Source organism: Primulina eburnea, unplaced genomic scaffold (assembly GCF_022965805.1).
Source record: "Primulina eburnea isolate SZY01 unplaced genomic scaffold, ASM2296580v1 ctg1423, whole genome shotgun sequence".
In the NCBI taxonomy this organism is placed as follows: Eukaryota; Viridiplantae; Streptophyta; class Magnoliopsida; order Lamiales; family Gesneriaceae; genus Primulina; species Primulina eburnea.
The window spans coordinates 558,228-575,849 of NW_027330951.1; the positions used below are offsets into that span (position 1 = coordinate 558,228).

Sequence of the window (17,622 nt, forward strand, 5' to 3'; positions counted from 1 at the left end):
ATGGATATTTATTTGTAAATATTAGTATAGTGGATGATCAAGATTGGAAGATGGTGGCCATGATGATTTTGAAGATCGAAGACATGTAAATATTGGAAGCTTATGTAATAGTTGCATTTGCATCCCGTGCATTTCCCTAGGATTGGACCTTGGCCCGTGTTTAGCTCACACGGTCCGTTAGTATTGGGGCGATTGATCATCCTTGTTTGTTTACTGTTTATAATATATGCATGATATGTTATAAATAATGAGTATGTGCGTTATTATTATGATAATAACAAAGTTGCATGAATCCGGCAAACATACGATCAAACATGGCGAGCTTTTAAAATAAAATTAATGATGAGACCTTTCAAAATTAAAAACCCTCATTTTGAATAAGATTCAAAATTAATATCAAGCCCGAAAAGGGGAATTATAAATTTGTTTATAATTTCCATGTCTTCCATCGACAATGGGTGCATGATGAACGCTACTCGTACTCGGGGCTCGGCTCATATTATTGGGGGAGCTTTGGGTGCCGGAAAGCTGTGACATCCATTGACATGGTGATGTGAACTACGTGGAACTCCCATGATTTCGGCTCATATTATTGGGGGAACTCATGGCGACCGTCCATTAAGGTTCAACATCGATGGGTAAGGCTTGACACGTAAAGATGAACGACGTCATATTATTGGGTCCTAATCAAACGTGAGACAAAAGTTTACGTAGATGGTTGCATTGTGATGCAATTGGAAACTACCTTTTAGGGATTGTGATTGGCTGATATTATTCGGGATCATAATTCGCTAATTGGACCTTACGTACCTACTGAGGAAAGGAGTTTCCCGTTTTCACTAGAGGGTAGTGAAAGATGTCAAAACAGTGGGAGCAAATATTTATGAAGTAAAAGTCCAAACTTCATATCTTACTAAATATTTTAAAATAGTCACCAACATTTATCTGTTTTTACTTTTCAGTACAAATTGACAATGTCTTCGATTCGCAATCCGATATCCATAATACTCGACAAACACATATTAACTGGACCTAATTACCTCACTTGGCTAAGAAACCTGAAAATCGTCTTGAATTCGGAAAGGGTAGCATATACACTGACTGAGTCGCCCCCTGTTGAGGCTCCGACTGACTGCAATCATGAGGAATTGCAGGCTTACAAGGAATGGTGTGACCATGACTTGATAGCCAGGTTTTATATGCTGACTTCTATGAATGATGAGCTGCAGATGCGTTTTGAGGATGCAAAGAATGCTGCTGACATTCATAAGCACCTCAAAGAGCTCTTTGGTGAGCAGACTCGGTCTCTTAGGCATGCTACCGTCAAGGAGCTGATCACTATGCGCATGCGAGATGGGGTCTCGGTCCATGAGCATGGCCTGAAGTTGATTGGGCTCGTGGATAAGCTCGTTGGCATGGATATGATCTTGCCTTCGGAGTTGACCACCGACGTGTTGCTCTTATCGCTGCCTAGCTCATTTGATCCTTTTGTGGTGAACTTCAACATGAACAAGATGGAGCCGACCCTTGAGGAGTTGGTGAATATGCTTGTTACGTTTGAATCAACCATCAAGAAAGAGAAGTTGGTTCTTTATGTGGGTTCTTCATCTGGTACGAAGATTGATCCACATGGGAAGGGAAAGAAGAGTTCTTTCCAACGTCCCAAGAAGAACGTGCCCTTGATGAGGCAATCTCCGAATCCCGTTGTGGCGGCCACACCAGTTAAGGCTGACAAGACTAGTGATGTTTGTCATCACTGCAAGAAGCCTGGACATTGGAGGCGAAATTGCAAGGAATATCTGGCCCAGAAAGTTCTGGAAATGGTATGTTCTACATTGAAGTAAACATTTCAGTTAACTCTACTTCTTGGGTATTAGATACCGGTTGTGACTCACATCTCTGTAATGAGTTACAGGTGATGGAAGAAGTAGAAAGCTTAAGGAAGGTGTGACCTTCTAGAGGATGGGCAATGGAGCAAGAGTTGCTGCCAAAGCTGTTGAAGATGTTTACTTATTGTTGAACAATGATTTTAAGTTGTTTTTTAAGAGATGTTTTGTTTGTACTTAATTTTGTGAAAAACATTGTTTCCATTTCTATGATGAAAAAATGGATATTCTTGTTTATTTTGCAAAGGTGTTTGCAACATTTACATGAATGAATGTTTGATTGGTACTGGTGAACTTGAAAACGATCTCTATAACTTAAAATTGAAAGATATTCCATTAAATGTCCATTCAAAGGCAGACACCATATGAGATATGGATGGGTAAGCCTCCCAAATATTCTTATCTTATAATATGGGAGCCCTGCTTATGTGAAGCAGGTAGTGGGAGATAAATTGGATAGTCGATCCATTTTATGGTACTTTGTGGAATATCCAAGGAATTAAGTTGGATATTATTTCTATCATCCCCAAGAAACAAAAGTGTTTGTTTCTAGGAATGCAACCTTTTTGGAAAAGGAATTTCTATTGGATAGAAAATGGGAGATGATAGAACTCGAAGAGGTTCGAGAGACACCCACAATTATCGAACCCACACCCGAAGAGCCAAGGGAGGAGATACAAGCTCCTAGAAAATCCGAGAAAGTCTCGAGACCACCTATGAGGTATGGTCAGCTTCTTGAAGAGGGCCATGATGAGCCTAACCATGGATGTGATCCATGGACCTTCAAGGAAGCGTTATCTGATGCCGATTCATCCAAATGGCTTGAAGCTATGGAATCTGAGATGAATTCCATGCATTCGAACCAAGTGTGGGATCTTATAGATCCACCTGAGGGAACGGTTCCCATAGGAACTTGGGGCGGATGGGAAGGTATTGACCTTCAAGGCGCGATTGGTGGCAAAAGGATATACTCAAAGACAAGGAGTTGACTTTGAGGAAACCTTTTCACAAGTTGCAATGTTCAAGTCTATAAGGATATTGCTAGCCATAGCTGCATAGTATGACTATGAGATATGGCAGATGGATGTCAAGACAGCCTTTCTTAATGGGGATATTAAGAAAGTGATTTACATGTCTCAACCTGAAGGGTTTATATCTGTCGGAAGTGAGCATATGGTATGCAAACTTCAGAGATCTATTTATGGTCTAAAGCAGGCATCTAGGAGTTGGAACCTTAGATTCGCTGGTACAATCAAAGAGTTTGATTTACTAAGAATCCTGAGGAACCTTGTGTGTATAAGAAGGTCAGTGGGAGTGTTGTGACATTCCTGGTGCTTTATGTTGATGACATTCTACTCATTGGGAATGATGTAGGAATGTTGCAATCAACTAAGATATGGTTAGTGAATAAGTTCTCGATGCAGGACTTGGGTGAAGCATCTTTTGTATTGGGAATACAGGTCTATATATTGAGATAGATTGAGAAGATTGCTTGGTCTCACCCAGTCCACATACATTGATACCATCGTGAAGCAGTTCTCGATGGATGAGTCCAAGAGAGGACATCTACCAATGTGTCATGGCGTGTCCCTATCCAAGTCTGTCTCCCAAGACTGATGCAGAGATAGCGGCGATGACAAGCATTCCTTATGCATATGCGATTGGTAGCATCATGTATGAGATGATATCTACACGTCCTGACGTGGCTTTCGCACTAAGTGTAGTGAGTAGATATCAATCGAACCCCGGTCTTCCACATTGGAAAGCTGTGAAAGACATCCTCAAGTAGTTGAGAAGGACCAATAAATTGTTCTTGGTCTATGGGGTGGAGAACTGAAATTGGAAGGCTATACCGACTCTAGCTTCCAAAGCGATATCGATGACTCGAAGTCGACCTCTGGATTTGTATTCATGCTCAATGTTGCTGCTGTCTCTTGGAAGAGTTCCAAGCAAGACAATATTGCGGATTCCAGCACAGATGCCGAATACATTGCTGCATCAGATGCAGCAAGGGAGGCTGTTTGGATAAGGAATTTTGTCCAAGAGTTGGACGTCATTCCTAATTGAGTTGCTCCTATCCCAGTGTTGTGTGACAACACGGGAGCTTTAGCTCAAGCAAAGGAGCCAAGGTCTCATCAGAAGTCCAAACATGTATTGAGAAAGTACCACATCCTCGGAGAGATTGTGGAAGGTAGAGAAGTGTCTTTTGACATAGTCGGCTCCGCAGATAATGTTGTTGATCCACTAGCTAAACCTTTACCTGGACCATTATTCGACAAGCATCGCGAATCAATGGGTTTAAAGCATATGGGTAGTTGGCTCTAGTGCAAGTAGGAGATTGTTAGAGTAGGTGTCCGTCGAGCCAAGTGTTGGCCGAGTGTTCACAATGAAACTCTATGTATGAGCAGTCTTTATTTTAATAATATTTGAAATTATTGTTTTGACAAATCTTTATCTGTATACCCATGCTAGTTGCATAGATAAAGCCCTTGAATATACAAATAGTAGAAAGAATATGAGATGCTCATATGATGAGTATCATGAAACTCATATTTGTAATACTGTATATTCTAAACGGTTCCTAGTCGATTCAGCCGCCACTAAGAAGGATATAGGCCACTCGAGTTAGAGACTAGTATCTGCGATGTGAGTACCATGTTTCATTGGTAGGGGACATTGTGATGTCCGAGCATGCAGATAGGTGCTCCTGGTAGAGTGCACTGAACAACCCTCCATTAAAGGACTTTCCAAGTGGTTCTCACTTATCGAGTGGAAAAGTCCTAGTTTATGGTTGTACACCATTAGTCCTTATGACCCGGGACAACATTGAGACTCTATGTGCTAGCATTTCACTTTGACTTGTTTACCGACTCTTATGGGGTCATCAGGTGGCAAGGTTGGGTGTCATGTCGAAACATATAGGAGTCGATGCATTGTAGTCGGGGATTCACCGCTTACCTTCGGGTATGGATATCCTATGTGTTATCATGTGTATGTAGGTTGAAATCTCTGGCCAGAGTATGGTGGTAATTATGAAAGGGGTTTAATAGATTACACCATTGATGCAACTACAACATGACACATAGTATCGATTCATTGACAACTCTCGATAAACCAATGGTTGTCGAATCGGTCGGGATATATGAGTTGAAGGGACCGTACTGTACGCTAACCATAATAGAATGGTTCTTGCAGGCACTATCATTTGATACCTAGGGAATCATGTAAGCGATGCTGCTAGGTGTTTAACATGATTGGATGGGTACTATCAGACTTGAGTTCTGACATTCTTGTTATCAAGGTGTTGATAAGTAAGAATGGAGCAATTGGGGTATGCTCGTATAAGGACATGTTTAGTCCGAATCACATGGAGATGTGAACCCACGGCTAGTTGTATCAATGAACCATTGAGGGCCACACAAGTACTAGCTTTCTAGATCCCGTTGAGAAGTAAAAAATAGTTCAATGTGTTGAACGGCTTATAAAGGAGTTTATAAGCGTAAGGAAAATTAGAAGTATGACTTCTATAAAGGAGAAACTAGTTCAATGTGTTGAACGACTTATAAATGAGTTTATAAGTGTAAAGAAAAATAGAAGTATGACTTCTATGAGAGAAATGTAAATTTTAATTTATGGAAGTGTTCCTAAATTAAAATTTGGCCAAGTGAATAATGTATTTGAAAATTGTGATTTTCATAAACATTATTATGGACTAAATTAAATTAATTCAAGTGTTGAATTAATTAAACACTAGTGGACCTAGTAGAGTCCAAATAATTAAATTAATTCAAGTGTTGAATTAATTAAATATTATTGAGTCTTGTAGAGCTCAATTTAAATTAATTATTTAACTAGTGGGACTTGGGTAAATTAGAGTAATGTTTAATTAGTCTCAAATATGTTTGAGATAATTAAATTTAGTTCATGGTTTTTATTTTGATAAAACCATATAATATGCATGCATGGGAGGTGAAAGGTTGAGAGACTACTTTTTGAGTTTTCAAGGCATAGCATGCACCTTTTTGACACAACTTTTCCCACAACCAAAAAAATGTCTCTCCTTCTCTCCTAGGATGAATAGTGCCGAAAATGCTATTCACTTTCTCTCCAAGTTTTCTCTCCATTTTTGTTCTTCAATTTGTTGAGGAACACCACACTTCTCTTTGAAAAATCCTCATATTTTTCTAGTGCAAAATATGAGGGGATCTACCTAGTTGGTGGTGGGCTTAATTTGAGGAAAGATTCAAGGTAGGAGGAAGCTTGTAGATTTCTTCATGCCATTCAAGAGCTTTGTTGTTTAACAACAAAGTTGGAGCCATACATCAATCCATGTGATTGATAGGTAAAACTTCTAAACACCCTATGTATGACATTATTTGGTGTTTGTTGTATTTGCTACACAATATAGTAGAGGTGGCCGAAATTTTCTATAAAAATTTGATTTTTTAAACTTCCGTTGCGCTTCCGGTCACCGTAACCGATCCCCTTTCAGAAATACCACCTGTTTCAACCAGAACTCGCATTTCGACAGTTTAGCATACAGTTTCTCAGCCCTCAAAATTCGTAACACAGTTCTCAAATGTTCAGCATGCTAAATCATATTCTTTGAATAAATCAATATATCATCAATGAATATGATAACAAAATCATCCAAATATCTCTGAAAGACGCGGTTCATCAATCCCATAAATACCGTCGGTACATTCTTCAAACCAAATAGCATGACAATAAATTCATAGTGTCCATACCTGGTTCTGAATGCTGTCTTAGAGATATCAGAGTCCATGACTCTCAATGTGATGTCTCGAAAATTAGAAGTCCACATGTGTAATGCCCAGAAATTATTAGAAATGATAAGACAAGATTATAAAGTGTTGCCAGGATGGAAAAATAAGAAATTCTGGAAAATGCAGCACCGCACCCGCGGTGCTAGACATCACCGCACCCGCGGTGCATGGACAGTAAGTTGGCAAGAAATTCCGAAGCATCACCGCACCCGCGGTGATAACAGGAGCGCACCCGCGCTAATGACACCGCACCTGCGGTCTTGTAGGAAGCGCACCCACGGTCTGAGCTGCCGAGAAATGTAGTGATAGACATGGCATGAGCGCACCCGCGGTGCATGTATGACCGCACCCGCGGTGCGACGTGTTGCACAAAGAGGCGTGCCACGTTTTCTTTTATGCATGTAGTATATATACATGTACATAAACGTGTCTTCTTCAGAATTTGAAGAGGAAACCGAGAGCTTAGAGAGAATTTCACTTTTTAAGTTTAGGATTGGATTTACGAAGAAACCGTCCATCAGAATTCGAATTTGAACATTGTACCGTACTCCTCTCGACACGAGCTACACAAGGACGTAAGTTTTATTACGTTTTGAGATGTTTTGAAAATATGATGTTACTAGAATTGCATGTGATTCAGATATAGCGTTTCTGCTATTGTAGACATTGTAAAATCGAAGTCAGATTTCAGAATAGACTGGTTATGCAATTGTTATGAATGATGAAAGATATTAATTGATATTTTGATATCAGAATTGTATATCATTGATTGTGAACATACCGGTATTGAGATTTTGAGTTCTGGTATTATATATGTGATGTTCAGATTGACGGGGTATTCAGATTGTATTGTTATGCCGTAGAAACATCAGTTGAGTTATATTGATCAGATTCAGTATTGATTGAGATTGATCAGACTCAGTAATTATTCAGAGTGTATTGTGATATCGATGACATGACTTAGATTGTATCTTGTTCAGATATTGATCAGATTGTATACTGATTTGAGTATAGATCAGAACATGTGGTGTATTGAGTTATGCACTGATACAGTGTATTCGATATTGTCATTTCAGATTTGATATGGACAGAGTTGAATACAGGTCATCGTCTTCGTCAGATCGGGACGACAAAGGTATAATTCATGTGATATCTGGGAAGATATAACTCAAATTAGATCTCATTTGAGTTTCCCAATAAAATCACATACTTGATTATTGTTTATCTTCTGATATGATTATGATTTGTTTATAGACTTTATATTCAAATCTTTTGAAATGAACATGCGTTGTTTGCAGATTGTTATACATTGCATTTGAGATAGAAAAGTTGACAGATAGTCAGACTTCTAGACGTTCGGGGTATCGTTACATAGGAGCAGACACCCTCCTATTGTAGATTATTCGATACAGATATGACCGAAGTCTAGGAATAAGACGTACGTCACCCCGATTGGGAGGGTAGGTGACAGACAGTGACGTCTTATTCACAACGGGATCCCTAGAGTTATAGTTGAGTCGAGTGTAGACATGATTTGACTAGAACTGCATGCGTTTATGGTGGTGGTTTCATAGACTATGAAACCCATGTTTATTGCTTTCAGTTATGACATCATGTTTATATGATTTGATTTAAATTGCATGGTTATCTGAATTGAGTTGCATGCTTATTTTGAGTTGATTTCATAGATTATGAAATCTATCACTTTTGAATATGATCATGATAGCATGTTAAGATTTAGATTGTTTCTATACATGCTTACCATGTTTTATACTGGGATTTATTCTCACCGGAGTTATCCGGCTGTTGTCTTGTTTTGTATGTGTGCATGAAAACAGGTGGGGCTGGTTCAGGGTCATGAGAATGATGAGAGAAGACGAGTTAGCGTGGTGATTCCGGACTTGTAGCAGACTTGGTTTATTACTTGAACTTAGTAACTGAACCTTAGACTTAAATTGTACAGTATTGTACTTTTATACCGAAATGTAGTTGTTTTTATACAGAGATGTATATTGTAAGATTCCATTACCTTCCGCATATATATTTCAAAAAGAAAAATTTTTAGACCCTGTTTATCAGAATTGATAATTGAATCCCAAAGATGATTAAGAAAATGTATAGCGTCCGGGTCCCCACAACAGGTGGTATCAGAGCTATAGATCCTTTAGATTAAGATTATCAGAGCTGATAGTTCCTTTAGACTTAGATTATCAGAGCGATAGATCCTTTAGAATGAGATAGTAGAGGATGAGCGGGGTAGATTGAATTTTCTTCCTTGCATGTGATTGCTAGCATGAGATTTATGTCAATGCTGACTTGCATGATGTGTGCTAGCATGATTTATTGCTTTCCCTATTACATGTTGTTTGTTATCTGAGTTGATTGCAGCATGTAATTGTTAAGCCTGAATCAGAACCGAGTCTGGATCAGAGGTATATTATCAGAGGAGGGCTGAGACAGATTGTATAGATTGTGTACTAATTTGTTTGATATTCAGATATACCGCCTCGAAGAATTTTAGAAAAGGGCATTACTTCGTCTGAACAGAGAGATGTATCCGAAACTCAGTTAGAAGAAAAGATGAAAGAATTTGAGTTATTACAGCCGCCGGTTCTGAATGGTACCGAGACATCTGAAGACTGTCAGAACTGGTTTGATGACATAGAAATACTGTTCGATTTACTTGATTGTACAGATGAACAGAGAGTTAAAATGGTACCTTATCAGTTACGAGAAGCCGCCAGGAGTTGGTGGATTACCAGTAGAAGAATGTGGGCACAGAGAGGTACAGTGATTTCGTGGGAAATATTCAGAACTGAATTCTATCGAAGATTTTTCTCAGCTTCGTATCGAGAGGACAAGAAATTAGAGTTTGAGAATTTAAACCAAGGTCAGTTGAATATTGATGAATATACCGCCAAATTCTCTACTATACTGCATGTTGCTCCTCAGATAGCTGGTAATAATGAAGCTATAGTGAATCAGTTCATTAGAGGATTGAATTCGGAGGTAGTTGCATTTATGAATCTGCAGCGACCTTACCATTTTGCTGACATCTTGAGTCGAGCGAAGAGAGCGGAGGCGAGTCTGATTAGACAACTGACAAGGTTGTGTGTGAAGCCATTTCAGACACAACAATCCCCTCTTCGATTTGATCACGGCAGTACGAGTGGGAAGCAAGATGTGCTGAAAGTTCGAAAGAAGCCATTCAAGAAGTTGGGAAGTGGTTCCTCTAGCTCCAGTGGTTCTAGCCCGAGTTATACTGGAGTGTATTGCAGAACTTGCGGAGGGAGACATCCCACCGAGCAATGCCAGGGAGTGACTGGTAGATGTAATATTTGTGGACAGCCGGGACACTTTGCTAAAGTCTGTCCCCAGAAGCGTTCCCGAAGATTGTAGGGAACACAGTTCAACTGAAAACACAATTCCAGAATTCACAACAGGTACTATTCTTTATGATCTATTGCATATGTATTGATATATACTAATGCATTTGTTAAGAATATCTTTGACTGAGTTGCATGGGAATATGCTGTATCTGTTGGGTTTATATGTACTGTAGTATTGATGTCCTTGCTTGTTGAGGAAATATTGATATCAGAGATTTCTGTATATATTGTATACTACAGTAAGATGAGAATGAAATAGAGATAGATTATGATGTACTTGTGTTTCCTGATTTGGACGCATTATTGATATGTATATGCTGAACAAGTACAGACATATTGTAGAATTTTTTCCAGAAATGGTAAGAGTCAGATCAGAGATGACTGATCAGTGGAGATACCACGATGAGGATTCTAGATTTAGAATTCATTTGATATCTGTATTGTATATGACTCGATTAATACAGCAAGGAACAGATGTTATCCTTATGTATTCAGTAGATGTACTGAAATCGAGCCTAGCATTGGCAGATCTGCCAATGATGTATGAGTTGGCTGATATTTGCCTAGATAAGATTTTAGAATTGTTTTATATCAGAAAGATAGATTTCAAAATTGAACTCAGATCAGATACCGATTGCTGTTTTAGAGTTCAGCACAGAATAACATTGAATGTACAGAATGATACAGAATGAATTGAAAGATCAGTAGAAGAGTATCGACCAGGAGTACATCTGATTTAGTGATACTCTTTGGCATGTGTCAGTATATTCAGAGATGTTCTGATGATTCTATACTTGTTATATCTATGAGATTCTGATATATTTGCAGTATTCGATTGATCGAATCGAATATTTGAAGATTCTATTGAATATTCTGAGAATTGTGATGATTGTATACAGAAATTATTCAGATAAGAATCCTGCTTGAAACAGATGGTATTCAGAGTATGCGATATCTGAAGTTAGTATACAGATTGATTTTGATACAGTTCAGATTTCGATCAGTGGTTGATAAGATACCGAGATCAGAAAGACCAGAAATTTCAGAAATTTCAGATTTGTCAGAGATATATTTTGTCTGATTTGGTAGATTATTTTATTCGACTGTTGCTTTATATCTGCTGAGTATTGTTATTGCTCTAAATCAGTATTTGAAACATCTTATATTGTTTTGGGGAGCACATTTTATTTGCAGATGAGATATAACAGTTAATTAGAGTGACATGAAGATATTTATCAGAAATCCTGGTTTTATGAGTTCACTGAACTCACTAGATCTGTATAGGATATTGATATTTCGTGTCTGATTTGATATTACTGTTGTTTTGAATCCGTATATGCTACAGATTAGTGTGAACTAGAAGGAGTATATACAGTTTTAACCGAATCAGAATTGAATTCAAGAGTTACAGTAATTTAAGAATGTGATCAGAATATTCAGAATTTGATTAATCAGATCAGAATAACAGGTATATGATTTATATTTTATATGAGATTGATTATTCGGTGATGTCATATGTGTCAGAATTGTATAGCAAAGCTTGATATTAATAGTCAGAGCCGAATACCAGGTAGGTATATTTTCTTTCATTTATGTTATTAACTGATTTGTGTATATCAAATAGTTCGAATCTGAAAGAACAGATATTGTCAGAAGTTTACAGTTATGGATTCAGTGTTCAGTCTGATTATTGAGAGTGTATTGTATTCGAACAGATAGAGTTGATATAGACAGATTAGATCAGTGGTGACAGAATTTGTATTAAAATGTTGGCAGAAATTGTACTGATATGTCGAAATCGCTAACAAAAAAGATAAAAAGATAGAAATCAGAAGATTTATTACAGAATTGTATAGTTCTAAATAGAAATGGGAGTACATTTCTATGGCTTTCATAATGAAATTACCGTCATTTTTACAGATTGTAATATGATATGATTAAGATTGACAGATTGTTCAATCTATATCTATCAGTTTGTACCAGATAATGTACAAACTTGACCAAATGACACAGATTGATGTCAGAGAAATGGTCAGAATAATCAGAATGCCAGAGTAGATTATTTCAGATTGTGATTTGGATTGATTTTGTACTTGTGACAGAACATATTATGAACTTTCTTATAGATTTGTCACAGACTGACAGACAGTCAGAGTATATTTTATCCAGTTATTGGAAGACTTGGGTACAGCTTTAGTGCGGGATGTTAGCACTAATTATTATGACTTATTGTCACTGTATGAATTACAGTATGACAATAGCTATTAAAATAGTTCAGAATGAACAGATTTAGGAAACCAACGTCGGATGATGATGTTTGGTATTTGGAGTGGAGGATTGAATTTATCCTTGACCAGGATAAACAGAATTGATAACCGTCAATAGTATTGATGGACTATGAACTATGATTGGGATAAAGAGATGGAACAACGACTGTTAGTATTGTTTTATTGAACGGTGATTGGTTTATACAGATGTTGTATAACCAATATGACAAGATTGAGTTTATTAGAGTTAGTTTAGAGGTATTATGATGTTATACTTCATGAATTCGTATTCCAGATGGGGATCAGGGATTTGAGTTTTGATTTAAACTCTAGTATACATTTCTTCTCGTATATCTGAATTGATTTTTTATGAATTCAGGGACGAACTCAGATCTAAGAGGGGGAGAAATGTAATGCCCAGAAATTATAAGAAATGATAAGACAAGATTATAAAGTGTTGCCAGGATGGAAAAATAAGAAATTCTGGAAAATGCAGCACCGCACCCGCGGTGCATGGACAGTAAGTTGGCAAGAAATTCCGAAGCATCACCGCACCCGCGGTGCTAACAGGAGCGCACCCGCGCTAATGACACCGCACCTGCGGTCTTGTAGGAAGCGCACCCGCGGTCTGAGCTGCCGAGAAATGTAGTGATAGACATGGCATGAGCGCACCCGCGGTGCATGTATGACCGCACCCGCGGTGCGACGTGTTGCACAAAGAGGCGTGCCACGTTTTCCTTTATGCATGTAGTATATACACATGTACATAAACGTGTCTTCTTCAGAATTTGAAGAGGAAACCGAGAGCTTAGAGAGAATTTCACTTTTTAAGTTTATGATTGGATTTACGAAGAAACCGTCCATCAGAATTCAAATTTGAACATAGTACCGTACTCCTCTCGACACGAGCTACACAAGGACGTAAGTTTTATTACGTTTTGAGATGTTTTGAAAATATGATGTTACTAGAATTGCATGTGATTCAGATATAGCGTTTCTGCTATTGTAGACATTGTAAAATCGAAGTCAGATTTCAGAATAGACTGGTTATGCAATTGTTATGAATGATGAAAGATATTAATTGATATTTTAATATCAGAATTGTATATCATTGATTGTGAACATACCGGTATTGAGATTTTGAGTTCTGGTATTATATATGTGATGTTCAGATTGACGGGGTATTCAGATTGTATTGTTATGCCGTAGAAACATCAGTTGAGTTATATTGATCAGATTCAGTATTGATTGAGATTGATCAGACTCAGTAATTATTCAGAGTGTATTGTGATATCGATGACATGACTTAGATTGTATCTTGTTCAGATATTGATCAGATTGTATACTGATTTGAGTATAGATCAGAACATGTGGTGTATTGAGTTATGCACTGATACAGTGTATTCGATATTGTCATTTCAGATTTGATATGGACAGAGTTGAATACAGGTCATCGTCTTCGTCAGACCGGGACGACAAAGGTATAATTCATGTGATATCTGGGAAGATATAACTCAAATTAGATCTCAATTGAGTTTCCCAATAAAATCACATACTTGATTATTGTTTATCTTCTGATATGATTATGATTTGTTTATAGACTTTATATTCAAATCTTTTGAAATGCATGCGTTGTTTACAGATTGTTATACATTGCATTTGAGATAGAAAAGTTGACAGATAGTCAGACTTCTAGACGTTCGGGGTATCGTTACATAGGAGCAGACACCCTCCTATTGTATATTATTCGATACAGATATGACCGAAGTCTAGGAATAAGACGTACGTCACCCCGATTGGGAGGGTAGGTGACAGACAGTGACGTCTTATTCACACCGGGATCCCTAGAGTTATAGTTGAGTCGAGTCTAGACATGATTTGACTAGAACTGCATGCGTTTATGGTGGTGGTTTCATAGACTATGAAACCCATGTTTATTGCTTTCAGTTATGACAGCATGTTTATATGATTTGATTTAAATTGCATGGTTATCTGAATTGAGTTGCATGCTTATTTTGAGTTGATTTCATAGATTATGAAATCTATCACTTTTGAATATGATCATGATAGCATGTTTTAAGATTTAGATTGTGTCTATACATGCTTACCATGTTTTATACTGGGATTTATTCTCACCGGAGTTATCCGGCTGTTGTCTTGTTTTGTATGTGTGCATGACAACAGGTGGGGCTGGTTCAGGGTCATGAGGATGATGAGAGAAGACGAGTTAGCGTGGTGATTCCGGACTTGTAGCAGACTTGGTTTATTACTTGAACTTAGTAACTGAACCTTAGACTTAAATTGTACAGTATTGTACTTTTATACCGAAATGTAGTTGTTTTTATACAGAGATGTATATTGTAAGATTCCATTACCTTCCGCATTTATATTTCAAAAAGAAAAATTTTTAGACCCTGTTTATCAGAATTGATAATTGAATCCCAAAGATGATTAAGAAAATGATTAGCGTCCGGGTCCCCATGTCGTTACGGTATTTTTAAATATCAATCGCTCCGTCTCCCCTGTTTATCAATCGCTCCGTCTCCGCTTCGGTATCGTCGTTACGGTATTTTTAAATATCAAAAGGCACGTATAATCTGTTCTTGCTGCATCGATCATGTCATATTATGTATTAAGTTGTTTTTAAGCATAAAAATGTATGTATGATGTAGAAGTTTGAGCAGAAAATCTACCGAATGTATTTGGAAGTATTTTTGGAGTTGAAATTTCGTGTTATGATGGTCTTTCAAAAACTGCAAATTTTCGGTACATATTTTGAGAAAACTTTCAACAACAAAAACGTAGATCTTTTTGATACGTTCTATTTGATATAAAATTCGAGTTATTTGGATTAAAAACGACTGAGTTATGGTGTTTTTATTATAACTGCTCAAATTAGATCCGAAAATTCCTGTTTTGATGTTCTTTCGCAAACTGCAAATTTTCGGTACATATTTTGAGAAAACTTTCAACAACAAAAACGTAGATCTTTTTGATACGTTCGATTTGATATAAAATTAGAGTTATTTGGATTAAGAACGAGTGAGTTGTGGTGTTTTTTGTATGACTGCTCAAATTAGATCCTCAAATTTCTGTTTTGATGTTCTTTAGAAAACTGCAAATTTGCGGTACATATTTTGAGAACACTTTCAACTACCAAAATGTAGATCATTTCGATACGTTCGATTTGATATAAAATTCAAATTATTTGGATTAAAAACGAGTGAGTTATGATGTTTTTCGTATGACTGCTCAAATCGTGTTTCAAGAAAGTTATGAATTTTAATGTGTTCTTGAAGTTTTTATGTTGCAGGCTTTGTTGGGGATCGATGGGTGATCGTTGCTGCATATAAGAAAGTTAGTACTGATGTTTAGAGTATTTTTGAGGTTTCGATTCATGTCGTTAAGAGCTTGAATTATTAAGAAGTCGTAAGAAATAAACTTTAATATAAATGACATTATTTTTGGGTCGTATAAATTGTAGGGTGATTATAAAAGTTTAGTTCATTGTTATGGTGTCCTAGAATGGTCTCATAGTGTTGAATCTTGATGCATTATGTATTAATTGGGAGAATAGACATGTCATAAAATTTTCATCAAATAATTCGTTGGGCAGACGGACACGGACCCGGAGACAGAGGTTAGCACGGGGTTCGTGCCTTCTCATTTCTTCGACACATATTTAAACACACAGACACGGACCCCTACACGGACCTAGGGACGGGGTCCGTGCCCCTTCTTTTACCTGACACATATGAGGCAGTACCTACACGGACCCGGGGCCTGACCGGGGTACGGGGTCCGTGTAGCTTCAGTTTTTGGGATAAATATTTTATCACTTAAGATTTGGTTTGAGGTTTTATGCTATGATTTAACATTGATGTTTTACAAGATCAAGTGGTGAGAAATTATAGAATGTTCTAAGAATTTATTTAACTTGAGATTAAGCATGACTTTTACGTTTAAGTTGTACACGTTAAGCTTATGAATTCATGTTAGTATGTTGCAGCAACGACACGATTGACATCCAACGAATCCCTCAGCGCCAAGTAAGTATGTATGACGTGCAAAGAAAATATTTGAAGTTTTTGAGGTATGCTAAATGTCTTGTGACCAAAAGTGAATGGGTTTGGAAGTCGGTGAACGTGGCCGAGGACCTCTCCACCCCGTTAAATTATGAACGGGTTTGAAGTTAGGATTGGAAAGCGTTAAATTATGAACGGGGACCAATCCGCCCGTTAAATTATGAACGGGTTAGATCGTGGTTGTGAATCGTTAAATTATGAACGTGGATCAACTGGCCTGTTAAATTATGAATAGGGATCTCATGTATGTGGCAGTTGATACGTCCCTGTCAGCCCAGTACTGTGGTTTGTCTGATAAGATATTTATTATGTTAAGGATCACTTGCTTTGAAACATCCTCTACGAAAATGATGAAGTTACGTATGTTCAAGTATGCAGTATGTTTATGAAAGTTTATGATGATGGCACGTCAGAGTATGTATGTACGTATGTTCAAAGTCATTATGCAAGGTTCAAAGTTATTATGCAAAGTTCAAGCTATTATTCAAGTTCAAGTTTCAAAGTATGTATGTTCAAGTTTTAAGGTTATTATGAAAGTTTTAAATTTATTATGCAAGTTTCAAGTTTATTATGCAAGTTCAAGTTTGAAGTTAAGTATGTTCTATTTTTAAGTTGCATGCAATTTTATTATGTAGTACTCGTTATTCCAGTTTATACGTGTTGAGTCTTTAGACTCACTAGACTTGATCGATGCAGGTGAGTATGTTGATGAGGAGACAGGAGGTGGCGACCAAGGGGCAGGCTTGGACTGAGCGGAAGGCTAAACCCGAGGACCACTATGTTTATGTTTTATGAAAACTTTAAAATATTATGTTTTTATGTTGGTTGTGAGATAATTTGGAATAAGTACTTTGTTGGAAAATTTGAGTATGGGATGTTGATTTTAAATATTATTATGTTGAATGATAAGTAACGACTGTATGAATTTTATGTTTAAGAAAATTTTTAATTTTTCCGCAAATTTTGAAGTAGCAAAAGTACGGTACGTTACACTCAATTGATGGTATCCAGATCTCAGATCGATCTTAGAATATACAGATGAACCCTGCAGCTGATCAAACAAATCATCAATACGAGGCAATGGATATTTATTCTTTACCGTCGCCTTATTCAGTTGCCGATAGTCGATACAAAGTCTCATCGACTCGTCTTTCTTCCTCACTAATAGTACTGGAGCACCCCAAGGAGATACACTCGGTCTAATGTAC

The 17,622-nt window shown here is 37.3% G+C and overlaps 1 long non-coding RNA gene across 1 annotated transcript; it reads left to right on the forward strand.

Moving 5' to 3' along the window:
- Window positions 1-15,580: 15,580 nt before the first annotated feature.
- LOC140820756 (uncharacterized) lies at window positions 15,581-17,327 on the forward strand. The gene is made up of 2 exons (XR_012115569.1): window positions 15,581-15,686; window positions 17,111-17,327. It is a non-coding gene; the product is annotated as an uncharacterized lncRNA (long non-coding RNA).
- The last annotated feature ends 295 nt before the right edge of the window (window positions 17,328-17,622 follow it).